The 16,384-nt window shown below is 40.5% G+C and overlaps 1 long non-coding RNA gene across 5 annotated transcripts in view; it reads left to right on the top strand.

The window, feature by feature from the left end:
* Nucleotides 1-16,384, top strand: part of LOC101429649 (uncharacterized) — a 71,504-nt gene that overhangs the window by 19,401 nt on the left and 35,719 nt on the right. For 2 of the 5 annotated variants that reach the window (XR_011647913.1, XR_009184441.2), the window contains exon 3: nt 15,619-15,866. The exons of the other annotated variants lie outside the window; for them this stretch is intronic. This is a non-coding gene — a long non-coding RNA (uncharacterized lncRNA). The remainder of the gene's footprint in view (nt 1-15,618; nt 15,867-16,384) is intronic. 5 annotated transcript variants of the gene reach the window in all.

The following is a 16,384-nucleotide window of genomic DNA, read 5'->3' as shown; positions in this document are numbered from 1 at the left end:
AGCTTTGTGGGTTTGACAGGCTAGTCAAAAATCACTTGACTATACATGTGAGGGTCTGTTTCTGAACCATGAATTTGGTTCCATTGGTCTATGAGTCTGTCTTTATGCCAGTACCATGCTGTTTTTACCACTATAGCTAGGTAATACGATTTAAAGTCTGGAGATGTGGGTTCACTTTTTCTTTTTATGATGTTTCTGGCTATTCAGGACCCTTTACCCTTCCAGATAAATTTGATAATCCTGTTTTCATTAAAAAAAATGCTAGTGGAATTTTTGTTGGGATTGCATTGAATCTGTATATGAATTTGAGTAGAATTGACATCTTAATGATATTCAGTCTTCCAATCCATGAGCATGGAATGTTCTTCCAGTTATTTAGGACTTTTTTCATTTTTTTTTTACATTGAGTTGCAGTTTTCTGAATACAGGTGCTTTACATTGTTGGTTAAGTCTATTCCTGACTATTTGAGTTTTATGTCATATTTTATTTTCAGCACTCTTTTGACACTTTTAGTTACTTTTATTGATATAATCTTCATTTCTAGACTCTCTTCCAGGCCTCTCTGTGCTGTCTTTTCTTTTCAGGCTCTAGCACATCTTTTTTTTTTTTTCCTGAAAATCTGGTCTCTTGCTTAGAAATTCTCTCAGTTACTGTTTATCTGTGAATATTCTAATCTTTTTGTTAATTTTTGTTAATTTTTTTAATTTTTATTTTTTAATTCATTTTTTAAGAATATTACATTAAAAAAATATGAGGTCCCCATGTACCCCTCACCCCCCTCATCCCACTACTCCCCCCATAGCAACATCCTCCTCCATCATCATGACACATTCATTGCATTTGGTGAATACATGTCTGAGCATCGCTGCACCTCATGGTCAGTGGTCCACATCATAGCCCACACTCTCCCACATTCCATCCAGCGGGCCATGGGAGGGCCTACAATGTCTGGTAATTGTCCCTGCAGCACCACCCAGGACAACTCCAAGTCCCGAAATGCCTCCACATCTCATCTCTTCCTCCCATTCCCCACACCCAGCAACCACCATGGCCACTTTTTTCCACACCAATGCCACATTTTCTTCGATAACTAACCACAATAGTTCATGAATAGAATATCAGTAAGTCCACTCTAATCCATATTCTGTTCCTCCATCCTGCGGACCTTGGATTGGTTGTGTCCATTCCACATCTATGTCAAGAGGGGGCTTAGATTCCACATGGATGCTGGATGCAATCCTCCTTTCAGTTGTAGGCACTCTTGGCTCCATGGTATGGTGGTTGACCGAATATTCTAATCTTGTCCTCATTTTTGAAAGACAGTCTTGCTGAATACAAGATTCTTGGCTAGAAGTTTTTCTTTTGTAGTATCTTAAATATATCATACCACTGTCTTCTTGCCTCCATGGTTTCTGATGAGAAATCAGCACTTAATCTTATTGGGTATCCCTTATATGTTATGCATTGCTTTTCTCTTGCTGTTCTTAGAATTCTCTATCTTTGGCATTTGACATTCTGATTAGTATGTGTCTTGGAGATGGTCTATTCAGATTTTTTTCTGATGGTAGTACATTGTACTTCTTGGACATGGTTATCTATGTCCTTCAATAGGGTTGGGAAATTTTCCACCATTATTTCTTCAAATATTCCTTCTGCCCCTTTTCCCGTCTCTTCTCCTTCTGGGACACCCATAACATGTATGTTTGCATGCCTTTTGCTGTCATTTATTTCCTTGAGACCGTGTTCAATTTTTTCCATTCTTTTCTTCATCTGTTCTTTTTTTTTTTTAAAGATTTGTTTTATTTATTTCTCTTCCCTTCCTCCCATTGCTCTCTGTGTCCATTCGTTGTGTGTTCTTTTGTGTCTGCTTGTGTTCTTGTCGTGTGGCATGGGGAAACTGTATTGCTGTTTTTTGTGTCATCTTGCTGCATCAGCTTTCCACATGTGTGGTGACGTTCCTGGGGTGGGCTGTGCTTTTTTCACACAGGGCAGCTCTCCTTGTGGGGTGCACTCCTTGCGTGTGGTGTACCCCTATGCGGGGGACACCCCTGCACGGCACAGCACTCCTTGTGTGCGGCAGCACTGCACATGGGCCAGCTTACCACACAGGTCTTGAGACCCTGGGTATCGAAGCCTTGGACCCTCCATATGGTACGCAAACTCTGTCTGTTGAGCCACAACCGCTTCCCTCATCTGTTCTTTTGTATGTTCACTTTCAGAGGTCATTTCTTCAAGCTCACCAGTCCTTTCTTCTCCTTCCTCAAATATGCTATTTTATGATTCCAATGTTTTAAAATTTCATTTATTGTGCCTTTTATTCCCATAAGTTCTGCTGTTTTTCTATGTATGCTTTCAAATTCTTCTTTGTGCTCATCCAGTGTTTTCTTAATATCCTTAATCTCCTTAGCCATCTCATTGAATTAATTAAGGAGATTTGTTTGAACATCTATGATTAGTTGTCTCAACTCCTTTATGTCATTTGGAGGCTTATCTTGTTCCTTTAACTGGGCCATAGCTTCCTGTTTCTTGGTGTGGATTGTAATTTTTGGTTGGTGTCTTGGCATCTGGCTTACTAGAGTATTTATTCTGGTTGCGGTTTTTCTCTTTAGTTTAGGGCTTCCTGCCCTTTCTCCCTTGGTGGTTGTACAATAGGAGGCAAGGATGTATTTGGTATTATAAGCTGTGGAGGCTCAAGCTGCCCTTATTGCTCTAGAGACCAATGAAGCTTCTTCCAACCTTCTCCTTTGCCAGAGGTAAGGACAGAATCACAGCTGTGTGGGATAATCTAAGTCACACAGGCCTAGGCTGTCATGGCCCAGAGAGACTAATGAAGCTTCACATCCCTTTTTCCCCTGCCTGGGGCAGGGATGGAGCTGCAGGTGTGGGCAGCAATCTATGCAGTGCTGGCCCACGATGACCTCAGTTGCCCCGGTAGACTTCGGATTATTCAGTCTGTGCCAGCCAAAGGAACCTGCAGTTACCTGGATAGGCTGGTGCAGGGCCGGCCAGCCTCCTCCCTGTCAGAGATAGGGCTAAAGACTAGTCTACGGCTGTAGGCTGACCTTGGTGAAAGAAACCTCTTCCTACCATCACTTTGATTTTCAGTCTTCCCCTCATTGTGCAGAGGCACAATGGCATCCACCAGCCTCTTTCCAATTTCAACAGATTCACCCTCCAGCTATTCCTAGGGTTATACTTTAGCCAGCTGAGTCTACTGATCAGTAGTTGAAATCAGTAGCCAACCATCTCCATCTCCCCTGTTTTTGGGAAATGGGGCTACCAATTGCAGCCACAGAATAGTTCCAGGGGTGGCTTGTGCCACCAGAGTAGGATGATCACTGGCCCTTGTGGCTTGGCCAGTAATTTCCCAGAGAGGCTGGTGCAGATCCCTGCAGCTTCCTCACTGCTGGAGGTGGCACTGGGGCCTAGGCTAGAGCTGCAATCTGATTTGAATGTGGAAAGAAACCAGTCCCTATCAGCACTGTGATTTTCAGTCTGCCCCGCTTCCCCTCGCACCAGGTGTGGAGTTAAGATGGCGGCTACCAGCCTCTTTCTGACTTGGACAGGTTCAAACTTCAGGTGTTCTTAGGATTATACTTTCATCCACTGAATTTACTCATCAGTAGCTGAAATTGGTGCCAAACCATCTCTTCCTCCCCTGTTTTAGGGAAGTGGAGCTTTCAGTTCCAGCTGTGGAACAGCTCCCGAGGTGGCTTGTGCCTCTAGTGGAGGATGAGCACCAGCCTCTGGGGCATGGAGCACTCTACTTATGCGTCTTCTCTGCCAATGGGCAGTCCCCTCCTTCCATTCTTTTAAGGATGTGGCAGGATGCTCTTCTGGCCTCCTGGAGCCCCCATACAGGTGCTTCACCTAGCTCCAGAGAGCTCTGGGTGTTTGCTAACTGCTCTGTAGCAGGAGCTGACTCTAGGAGCTCCTTACTTTGCTGCCATCTTGCTGGCATACATTTATTTTAACACTTGGATGGGGCTTGCATGCAATAGCTTTTTCTGAAATCCTCTGCTGTGGAGCAGAGGTCTGTAGCAAGGCTCTCTTCAAGCAGAGGAGAGTTATTGTAGCAGGTTCAAGACCACTGTCTTGAGAAAGGCCTGCTTGCAGGGTTAGATTTTGGCTGATATCTGGAGACTGTCTTTTGTAGTATTCCTAGTCACAGTTAACTCTTATAAGTATGGCTAGACTGTGCAGACCATATGGTTTATGGTGAATGCCTGCTTTACTTCTGGGAGTGTGGAAGTTTGTACATGCTAGGCAAAGGATGTCAACATGACCAACACCCTAAATAAACCTTGGACACTGAGTCTCTAATGTGTGTCCCTGAGCAGCAACATCACACACACTTTGCTGCATTTTTGTTGCTCTGCATGCCCCCTCATGGAATATAGGGTGCATTCACAAGCCTGCACGTGCTTGATTCCAGACTCCACCTGTGTCTTTCCCCCCTGTAATCTGGCTGTATACCCTTACCAAACTGTGGTAATAATTCTTAGCTGTGAGTACAACTATAAACTGAGTTGTGTGAGACCTTCTGGTGAATCTCTGACTATAACCATCTGAAAAGTAGGAATAATATATTACAGAGGTATAACAGGCAGTTAATTAATGAAATATTTATTGTGTTATTCTGAATTTTAGGATGTTTCTACCATTTGTCAACTTTTTCAAATGTGTATTCTGTTAGATTTCTTTTCTCATTCTAAATACATATTTATTTTCTTCCTTAATTTTGTATTCTTATTCTTAAAGAGGGCCCCTAAATGTTACGAGTTTCAGGTCCCCCAAAACCTGGAGCTGCCCTTGTCTTGGACCGAAGCTTGTTACCTCTTGTTGATTTTGTTATTGTCACTCCATAATTCACAGGTGGGGGTAATAAAACTCAGAGTGGGGAAGTCAAGATTACTTGGTAAAACTTGTACAGCATCCAAGTCTCCTGATTCCCAATTTAATGTTTTTTTTTTCCTTCTCTTTGTACTTTGATGAGTTGTTTGTCAGCAATCCTCATGGTACGTAGAAGTGCACTGGATGGCACTTAAGAGAATGAAGTTCTAGTTCGTTCTCTTTCAGTAGCTTGGGTAATCTTGAATGACTCCCCTTTCCTACTGGGACACATTTCCCCCTTTCTATAAACAAAGGGCCTGGTTAGACAAATCTTTAGAGGCTTTTCTCTCTCTGATGTTCCCATAGTTTATTCTTCTAGAAATGCTGGAGTCACACAATCATAGTTTAAACCATTTATCATCTTCTTGTTCTTGGGTCTTCATTTCGAAAGCGGGAATAAAATACCTACTTCTGATCATTGTGAGGATTAAAGGCAATAACATTTGTGAGGCCCCTGGTGTCATTTGTGATGGAGCAGGTGATCAAAAGTTGCTTTCATTCTTCTGTTTAATCAGGAATAAAGGTTTTCATGTATATTTCACACCTCCTCATTGCAATCTGAGGATTTTTTACCAGCAAACTTAAATTTTACAAAAGGAAGGAAAATGAAATATATATACTCTTTTAAGACATTTTTATGGAAGTGTAATTTGCAAACAGAAAAAGTACATAAATGTTAAGTATACAGAAGGAAGAAAGGAGATGTCTCTTCATGTCTTTTGTCTGTTTTCTAATTGCATTATTTGTTGAGTTTTGAGAGCTCTTTATATATTTTAGATGCAAGACTTTGTAAGATATATAATTTGGAATGCCCCCCCCCCCGTTTGTCATTTGTCTTTTTATCCCTTCAACAAGGATTTTCACAGAGCAAATGTTTTTAATTTTGTTAAGGTTCAGTTTACCAGTTTACCAGTTTTGCTTTTATGGGTCATACTTTTGATGTCAAGTCTAACAACTCTTTGTCCTAGGTTCTAAAGTTTTCTGCTATGTTCTTCTAAAAGTTTTACATTTTACATTTAAGTTCATGGTCCCATTTTGAGTTAAGGTTTGAGGTTTGGGTGGAGGTTCATTTTTCTTTCCTTTTCTTCTCTTTTCTTTTTGTTCCTCCCTCCCTCCCTCCCTTCCTATCTACTTGTTTCACACCATTTATTGAAAAGGCTACCTCCTCCTCAATTGAATTGCATTTGCACCTTTGTAAAAACCAATTGGGCATATTTGTGTGTGTCTATTTCTGGATTCTCTGTTCTGTGCCACTGATCTATGTGTCTATACCTCTTCCAGTACTACATCACTCACGCTGTCTTGATTACTGTGAGTGTTCTTTATATATTCTGAATACAAGTCCTTCTTAAGATTTGCAAATATTTTTCCAAATTTGTGGTTTATCTTTTCAGTCTCTTAATAGATTCCTTTACAGATAGCTTTCTTTTATTGATTTCTATTATGGTCCATAATGACTTATATTCCTTTAAACTTGTTGAGGTTTTGATGACCCACAATATGATCTATCTTTATGAATGTTCAATGTGCAGTTAGGAAGAATGTGTTTGGTGGAGTTGTGCATATACACGTCAGTTAGGTTGGTTGATAATACTATTCAGGTCATCTGTATCCCTACTGATTTTCTACCTACTTTTTGTATCTATTACTGACAGAGGAGTGTTTAAGTGTCCAATTGTAATTATGTATTTATCTATTTCTCCTTTTAATAGTCTCTGTATTTTGTCTAATGTATTTTTTCTTTATTAGAAATGTTGTGGGTTTACAGAATAATCATGCATAAAATACAGGATACCCATACACCACCCCACCACCAACACTTTGCATTGGTGTGGAACATTTGTTATAAGTGATGACAGCATGTTTTTATAATTGTACTATAACCTATTGTACATGTTTTAATTTAGGGTTCACTGTGTAGTGTAGTTTCATAGATTTTTAAAAAAGTTTTGTTCTGTTACCATATATACCACCTAACATTTCCACTTTTAATCACATTCAGATACATATTTCAGTGCTGTTAATTACATTCACAGTGTTGTGATACCATCATTACCATCTATTACCAAAACATTTCCATCATTCTAAATAGGAAATTTGTACATTTGAAGCCTTAACTTCCCATTCCCTATCTCCACCTCATCTCCTTGTAACCTATATTCTAAATTCTGAGACTGTGAGTCTGCTTATTCTAATTATTTCAAATCAGTGAGATCATTTATCCTTTTGTGTCTGTCTTATTTCTCTCAACACAATTCTTCAAGGTTCATCCATGTTGTCACATGTATCAGGACTTCATTCCTTTTTATGGCTGAATAATATTCTCTGACATGTATATACTACATTTTATTTATCTATTCATTGATTAATGGACACTTGGGTTGCTTCCATCTTTTGGCAATTGTGAATAATGCCACTATGAACACCAGTGTGCAAGTATCTGTTTGAGTCTCTGCTTTCAGTTCTTTGGGGTATATACCTAGAAGTGAGATTACTGGGTCACATGGTAATTCTATACTTAGCTTTCTGAGGAACCACCAATCTGTCTTCCACAATAGCTGTACCACTTTACATTCCTACTGGCATGATTTTTCTGCATCCTCTCCCACATGTGTGATTTTCTTTTTTCTTTTTTTTTTTAATAGCAGCCATTCTAATGGGTGTGAAATGGTATCTCATTGTGGTTTTGATTTGCATTTCCCTAATGGTTAATGATGTTGAGCATCTTTTCATGTGCTTTTTGGCCATTTGTTTATCTTCTTTGAAAAGGTGTCTATTCAAGTCTTTTGCCCAATTTTGAATTGGGTTGTCTTTTTGTTAAGTTGAAAGATTTCTTTATATATTCTAGATATTAAACTTCTATTTGATATGTGCTTTCCAAATATTTTCTCCTATTATGTGTTTTTTCACTTTCATAATGAAGTCCCTTGTGGCATTTCTTTTGTTGCTTATACTTTGGGTGTAAAGTCCAAGAAATCTGTGGGCCATGATGTGGACCATTGACCATGAGGTGCAGAGATGCCCAGAGATGTACTTACCAAATGTAATGGATGTGTCATGATGATGGGAGTGAGTGTTGCTGGGGGGGGAGTGGTGGGGTGGGGGTGGTGGGGTTGAATGGGACCTCATATATATATTTTTTAATGTAATATTTTTACAAAATCAATAAAAAAAAAAGTCCAAGAAACCATCCCTTAACACAAGGTCCTGAAGATATTTCCCTGTTTTTTTCATAAGTTTGGTCATTCTAGATTTTATATTTAGGTCTTTGATCGATTTTGAGTTGATTGTTACATAAGGTGTGAGGTAGGGGTCATTTTTTTTTTTCAAATTGAGATCCAGTTTTCCCAGCACCATTTGTTGAAGAGACTGTTCTTTCCCAGTTGAGTGGTCTTTGCCCTTTTGTCAAAAATCAGTTGCTGTAAATGTGAGGGTTGATATCTGAGTTCTCAGTTTGATTCCATTTGATTCCATGGTACTGTGGCAGTACCATTGCTGTTTCCCTTACTGTGGCTTTATAATAAGTTTTAAGATTGGAGAGTGTAGCAGTTTGATATGGTTATGAATTCCAAAAATAGATATTGGATTATGTTTGTAATCTGGTCTGTACCTGGACATGATTAAGTTATGATTAGGGATCTGATTGGGCCATGTCATTAGGGGTGGGGACTCACAGATAAAAGGCGTGGCAAAGGACAGAGTTGAGGGTTTTTTGACGTTGGAGTTTGATGCTGAAGCCTTAAGCTGGAGCCCCGGGAAGTAAGTTCATAGAAGAAAGAGAAGTCAGTCCCAGGAAGAGAAGGACCCTGAGCCCAGGAAGAAGCAAGCCCTGGGAAGAAAGGAACCCTGAACCCAGAGAGAAGCAAGACCTAGAAGGGAGGAACCCAGGAAGCCTGAACCCTGGCAGATGTCAGCAGCCATCTTGCTCCAACATGTGAAAATAGGCTTTGGTGAGGCAAGTAAGTTATGTTTTATGACCTGGTATCTGTAAGCTCCTACCTCAAATAAATACCCTTTTTAAAAACCAACCAGTTTCTGGTATTTTGTATCAGCACCCCTTTGGCTTACTAATACAGGGCATGTGAGTCCAACTTCATTTTTCATTCTTCTTTCTTTTTGAGATGGCTTTAGCTATTTGGGGCTGCTTACCCTTCCACGTAATTTTTAAAAAGTGCTTTAGTGATCTTTATTTAGACCTGATTAGTAAACTAAAAAGATTTTAAAAAATTGCCACCCCCCCAATTTTTTAACTAGCTTTCCTGAATATTGGTGATATTAGCCCCCTTGACATTTTATTTTTTTCCATGACTTGTAGACACTACCCATTCTATTACACTCACTGACAAACCCTTACTTTTTCTAATCCCCCTGAGAAACTTATTTTCTTCTATTTTGTTTTCTCTTTGTGCTCAGGTACCTGTGTATCCCTAAACATATGTCAGACGACATGCTTTCTAACATTAAAGGGCGTGGTGGATGTTACAATGTAGGACAGAACTGAAGTATTTCAAAAGACAGTTTATAGTAGCAGTCTGGTTTCCATTATTAGCATCATTAGTAGTCCTCAGCTTTGGAGTTCTTCACTTGGCTCAGCTAATTTTAGTCTCCAAGAATTCTCCCAGCTTCAGGTTGCCCAGTTTCTTTCCCCTTTCTTTCTTTTGTCAGAGCCCTCTCCCCATTTTCCTCCAACTAGTGGCATCACCCCCCTAGTCTTCAGCTCTTCACTAGGTGTCCATTTTAAACTGATTTCCTTTTCAACCAAGTCTGCTTTCTACCTTAACCTCTGTTCCCTGTATTCCTTTTCTGAGCCCCCTTTTTTACCTCTGCCTATTGTCCCTTCCCTCTTATTTCCCACCTACCCTGAGCACTCTCTCCTGTCCCCCTTTCACGTCAGAGTTACCACCCATGTTTACCTCACTTGTCCATTTCTGGACACCCATCCCTTTCTCTTGGTGGCCCCTTTCACACCACCTGTTTGTTCTTGGTATGGCCTGTTTTCACCCACCATTTTCCCTTGGGCCAACCTTTCTGTTTCCCATTTTTAAAAAAACTGTTACTCTGTTCCCCCACTTTTATCTTCAGCCCCTGTGCTGATCTACTCTACCAGGGCTCCTGTTTAACTTCTTCATTTCCTAGTGTCCTCAGCTCCCTAATTTTATTCTCTAGTGTCATTACACTGTCCCTCCCCCCATACTTTGTTTTTTACCAAGATCCTGTTTTCCCAGCCCCCTTCCCCATCAATTTTACTCTTCTCCAATTCTCTCCTCTGTCTCTATTTTTAATCTTCCAATTTCTCCCTGATAATTGGTCTCTTCATGTCCTCATTTTTATTCAGTGGCCTCCTCCTCCCTACCCCATCCCGTTTTTACCAGGCTCTACCCCCATCATCACTCTGGTTTTCACCTGACCCATTTATCCCCTCACCTGATTTTTTCCTCAGCTTCCTGCTCCCTCCCCACCCCAGTTTTTTTTTTTTTTTTTACCAGTACTGTCCGTATCCTCCTCCTTCATTTTTTCCCGCAGTCTCTATCCCTACCACTACTCCTCTTGGTTTTTTAATCAGTCCCACTCATTTTTCTCTCAGCCCCGTATTTCCCCTGTTGACTGCTTTTATCCATAATCGCATTTCCCCCTCAGCTCTGCTTCCTTCTCTGTTTCTCACTTGACCTTGTACCCACACCCAGATCTGCTCCTCCAGTTTTTACCCAGCCTGTGTTCCACCCTGCCCCTCTTTTCTCCCCCAGTCCCAATGCCCCACCCCCATTTTTATCTAGACTTCCCCCTCCTTCCACTTCTTCCCCTCCCCAGTTTTTACTCAAGTCTCCAGCCCCACCCCCACCTCCCAGGGGAGTCTGCTTCTCCCCTTCTCATTTTTACCAGCCCTCCCCTTCCCTTATTTCCCCTTTAGCTCTGCTTCCCCTTAGTTTTTACCAAGACGATGTTCCCAGGCTCCCTATTTCCCCCAAACTCAGTTCTCCCCCAGTCCTGCTCCCCATACTCCGCCTCTTCTTTCCATATAAATTTGATAATTAGCTTTTTCTTTTCTGCATAGAAGATTGTTGGAATTTTGATTGGGATAGCATTGAATCTATAAATTGCTATGGGTAGGACTGACATCTTAATATTTATTCTTCCAGTCCATGAACACAGAATGCCCTTCCATTTATTTAGGTTTTCTTTGATTTCTCTGAGCAATTCTTTGTAGTTTTCTGAGTACAAGTCCTTTACATCCTTGGATAGATTTATTTATTCTTGATATTTGATTCTTTCAGTTGTTGTGAGTGGATTTTTTTTCTTGAGTTCTTCTTCCAATTGTTCATTGCTTGTGTATATAAACACTACTGATTTTTGGGTGTTGATCTTTTACCCTGCCACTTTGCTGAATTTGTTTATTAGCACTAGGAGCTTTGCTGTGGATTTTATAGGATTTTCTGTATATAGGATCGTGTCATCTGCAAATAGGGAAAGTTTTACTTCTTCCTTTACAACTTGGATGCCTTTTATTTCTTTTTCTTGCCTAATTGCTCTTGCAGGAACTCCTAATTGTTATTTAATGTTGAATAACAGTGGTGACAGTGGGTATCCTTGTTTTGTTATTTTTGCCTATTTATTTTTAGGTTCTTTTGTTAGGTATTTACACATTTACAATTCTTATGTCTTATTGGAGAATTGATCTCCTTATCATTATGAAATGTCCCACTCTTAGAATATTGCTATCACCCTGAAAAGATTGCTCATGCTCATTTACAGTCAATCATCTCCCCACTTTCAGCCCCAGAAAACCACTAATGTGGGAAAACAGTGAGGAACATGGTTTCAAGTTGAAATGTTTCCATAACACAGGCAAAAAATGTGGGCTTAGGAACGCCAGACCTTGACTAGATGGAACACCATCTGGTCAGCAGGAAAAAATGTTTGCGTGAGGAAGCGTTTGAACTTTCTTTTTTTTTTAAAGATTTATTTACTTATTTCTCTCCCCTTCTCTCCCCCCACCCCCCGCCCCAGTTGTCTGTTCTCTGTGTTTATTTGCTGCATCTTCTTTGTCCGCTTCTGTTGTTGTCAACGGCACGGGAATCTGTGTTTCTTTTTGTTGCGTCATCTTGTTGTGTCAGCTCTCTGTGTGTGTGGTGCCATTCCTGGGCAGGCTGCACTTTCTTTCATGCTGGACGGCTCTCCTTTCAGGGTGCACTCCTTGCGCGTGGGGCTCCGCTGCACAGGGACACCTCTGCGTGGCAGGGCACTCCTTGCATGCACCAGCACTGTGCATGGGCCAGCTCCACACAGGTCGAGGAGGGCCGGGGTTTGAACCGTGGACCTCCCATGTGGTAGATGGATGCTCTAACCATTGGGCCAAGTCCGCTTCCCCGTTTGAACTTTCTATAACTTGTACCTTATTATAGTAAAATAATGCACCTGTTCTATTGTAGATGTTGCCTTATTGTAGATGTTGCAGTTGTTTCCTGTTATTATAGATGATGTTGCAGTTCTGATAGCAAACAGCTGCTTGTTAGTTTCTAAATAAACACGATATGGGAACTAGGGTTGAGACTATCAGTTTCAGAAGCTGTGAGTCCCCTGGTCCCCTCTTTATTTCCTCTGTTGTGTCTTTCTTTCTGTCCTTTTACTTCTTCAGTTCTGCGTCACCTTCCCTTCATGCAAACCTATTGCTGAGGGGGTCTCAGCACACTAATCTTTCTGTCCCTATATGGACTTACCTTCTTTGGAATTCTATCTGGAGTCATATAATATGTGATCTTTTGCATCTGGCTTCTTTCATTTAGCATAATGTTTTTGTGGGTCATCCATTGTATTAGTCAGCCAAAGGGGTGAGATGCAAAAATACCAGAAATTGGTTGGTTTATTTGGGGTAGGAGCTTACAGTTACCAGGCCATAAAGCATAAGTTACTTCCCTCACCAAAGTCTATTTGGAGCAAGATGGCTGCCGATGTCTGCCAGGGTTCAGGCTTCCTGGGTTCCTATGTTCCTGGGGCTTGCTTTTCTCTAACTTCAAGGTTCCTTCCTTCCTGGGGCTGGCTTCTCTTTACACTGTGTGCTGACTTCCCAGGGCTCCAGTTTGTCTTTAGCATCAAACTCCAAAATCAAAACTCCAACATTAAAAACCCTCAACTCTGTCCTTTGCCATGCCTTTTATCTGTGCGTCCCCACCCAATGAGAGGTGCTGACTCAGTGCCCTAATCATAACTCAGTCATGCCCAGGTACAGATCAGATTAAAGGCATAATCCAATATTTCTTTTTGGAATTCATCAATTATATCAAACTGCTACATCCGTGTTGTAGAGTATATCAGTACTTTGTTCATTTTTATTGCAGAGTAGTATTCCATTGTATGGATGTACCACATTTTGTTTATTTATTCACTAATTGATGAACATTTTTATTATTTCCATCTTTTTTTTTTGGCTGTTGTGTATAATGCTGTTCTGAACATTTGCATACAAGTCTTTGTATGGACATATGTTTTCATTTTATTTCTTACCTAGAAATAGAAATGCTGGTTCAAATGGTAAATTTAGGTTTAAAATTTTAAGGAAATAACTGCCAAGCTGTTTTCCAAAGTGGCAGTACCTGCTTACATTCATACCAGCAATGCATCTTCATTTCTTAGATTTTTTTCTGGGTATAGAATTCTGAATTGCATGATTTCTGACAAGAAATTTGATATAATTCTTATATTTTCTCTATCTGTATCTGAAATATTCATGACATTTCCCTAGGGATAGTTTTTTGTTGTTGTTCCTAATCCTTTCTAGCTGCAGTGAGTTTCACCAGTGCCCTAAGGGTGGCAGAGTTTTTTTGTTTTTTGTTTTCCCCTTCCCCCATAGATTAAGGCATTTTATGTTCCAGAAGAGAGAGGGGAAATGTGTAGGGCAGAATTTTTTGCCCCTCCTGTATGACTAATATTCCTCTCCCCAAAGTCTGTAACTCAACGGTTCATTTCTTAGGGATCTTTCTGATATTTTCTACAAGATCCCTGTGGGGGATCATGGAAAAAGAGTCTGCAAGAGAGTGTAGAATCCCCAATTTCTGAGGTCCCCAGGGACTTCATAATGTTTTGCCAACCCATACTCTACTTTCACCAATTCATCAGTACTTCTAGCTGAACTCTTCTTACTTGTTTTTGGTAAGCTTTCTCCATATAAGTGAGGACTCACATCTCTCTTCCTTCGGTATGTCTGTATCTCCTCAGATTTTGGGCAAGTGTGTTGTTCTGCAACCTCAGCTCTCCTATGTGTTTGGAAAAAATTCATGAATTTGAAGTTAGTTTGACTCTTTTTGTTTTAAGATAGGAGTTATGCTTCTTCTGACTTACTGCATCCCAGAGTGGAAACTAGCTCTAGGCCAGTGAATTTTGAGATTTCCTGGAGCCCAGACTGCTCTAGCCCTTCAGTGCCCTTGTAGTCGTTCACACATTGGAATGTGCGAAACCCTTCCTTCTTGCAATGATTATTTTCAAAATATTCTGCTGTGCTTTTTAGTAGTTACAAGTTGACTATTTTGAGGTATTCCTATTTTCAGGTATTTCAGACATCCCCATTTTTTCATTCTGTTTCCTCTACTCAGATGCTAATACTACATTGTCTCATAGCTATTAGTGGTTTATCTCCACCTGTTCATGTTTTGGATTTCATTGGGATACCTGTCACTTGGTTTTTTTGTAGCTATTGTTTATGAATTTTTTGTTTTGCTATTCTAGCACTCTATTTTAAATGGATGATTCAGGGAGATTCAAAAACTATATTGTCACTGCTGCCCCTTTCTCTCCCAAAATCTTGCCTTCAGTTTTGGAATGATAGTTTTGCTAGATATGAAATTCTAGTTTGACAATTATTTTCTTAGTTTTCTGGGTAATACAGTTTCAGAATTCATTATATACCTTGAGGGGAAAACTGGCAGCATATTGGGTTCAGTTCTCTCCCACTTCCTTTTCACCAGAATAATGGCTTCTCCAGTCTCTATTTTTACTCCTGTTCCACACAACTTCTCAAAGCTCTGCTGCTTTCTCTCCCCTTAGTGCAAGTCCTCTGTCCAGCCCCTTTACTCATATGCCCACCCATTTGCCTCATGCCCAGAATCAGAAATCATCCTAAGGAAACTAGTAGCTGCAGAGTGTCATCCCCCCTCTCTCCTCAAGACTTATTTGCCTCATCATTGCTCCAGTGCCTTTAAATATGTTTTTAAATTTTATCTGGTTTTCCTAGATATTCTCAGTGGAAGTATTAGCCTGCTACAGGCTACTCCGTCATATTCATAATCAGAAGTCCACTTACACACTACCTTTCAATTATTTGCAAATTAAATCTGTTTTTCATAAACTGTAGAAATTGCTGAAGAAGAGAGACATTTTAGGAGATTCATTTTGGAATAAACTCATCACTGCCCATCAGGAAGAAAGACTCTCAAAGATGAACAAAAATAGCAGAGATTGAAGGAGACCACATTTCCTGATCTGTTTTAGGATGGAATCAACAAGGACTTATTTTAGTTAATACCAGTTTAATTAGGTTACCAAACTAGTTTTTCATAGACACTGAAAAGATAAGCATTGTCCTAACTTCTGCATTTTTAGGGTCTGAATGAATGAGGCACTGGTACCTTCTGGTTATTATGGAGTCCTTAGTAGTGCTGCTACTCAAAGTTATTTCCTCTTGATATGTTAACCGTTCTAATGTAACACACAAAATCTTCTTCCTGACTTTCAAGGACTCAGACACAGGCACTACAAGTAACTCACAGGAGCCATTTTTCTCATTGGAGATAGAGAATTCCATGCTGAAGAATCTACCAGGGAAGGAGAACTCCAAGAGCAAAATTTACTCTGCTAATCCTCATGCTCACTGCCATGGTGCCACAGACACCCTTGACTGTTCCACACCTGTGCAAAAAGTTTGCCAGAGAAGATTAAATTGTGGCTCCTGCAAGGTCTTCATTCTGGAGGCTCACCAGAAAGGGTAATGGGACTGCAGAGAAACTGAAAACTTTCTTCTGTTCATGGGCCCTGTATTGCCATGAAAGGAGTATTTGCAGTTTAGCTCTATTACCAGCTTCATGGCCTTGGGCCACTAACTCAAACTCTCTGTGTATAAATTTCCACCTCTCAAAAATCATTTTAACAATATTGGCTTCATAGGGCCATTGTGAGGATCAACTGGAATAAAATGGTAATAAGTAACGGGGAAGAGTCATTTGTAAATTTCAAAATGCAGCATGCCTGTCAGGGATTAGATCCTGGAATGTTCCTGGAGTTCCAGGCCTGGAAGAGTCTTAATCCCTCCTTGAGTAATCATCTTTTCAGTGTCCCAGATAGGTGGCCTTCTCCCTTCTACATACGAATCTCTTTCAGAGATTGGGTAGCTTTCCTTTGTGCTTGCCTGCTAGCCTACACCCATAGTCCTGGGAGATCTGGAGCTTCTGAGGAGCTGTGGCTGAGGAGGCGAAAGCTGTGAAAACTACAGAAGCCCAGAGCTAT

The sequence above is a fragment of the Dasypus novemcinctus genome, chromosome X (assembly GCF_030445035.2).
Source record: "Dasypus novemcinctus isolate mDasNov1 chromosome X, mDasNov1.1.hap2, whole genome shotgun sequence".
NCBI lineage: Eukaryota > Metazoa > Chordata > Mammalia > Cingulata > Dasypodidae > Dasypus > Dasypus novemcinctus.
The sequence above is the reverse complement of the archived record's forward strand: the minus strand, read 5'-3'. Positions and strand labels throughout refer to the sequence as shown.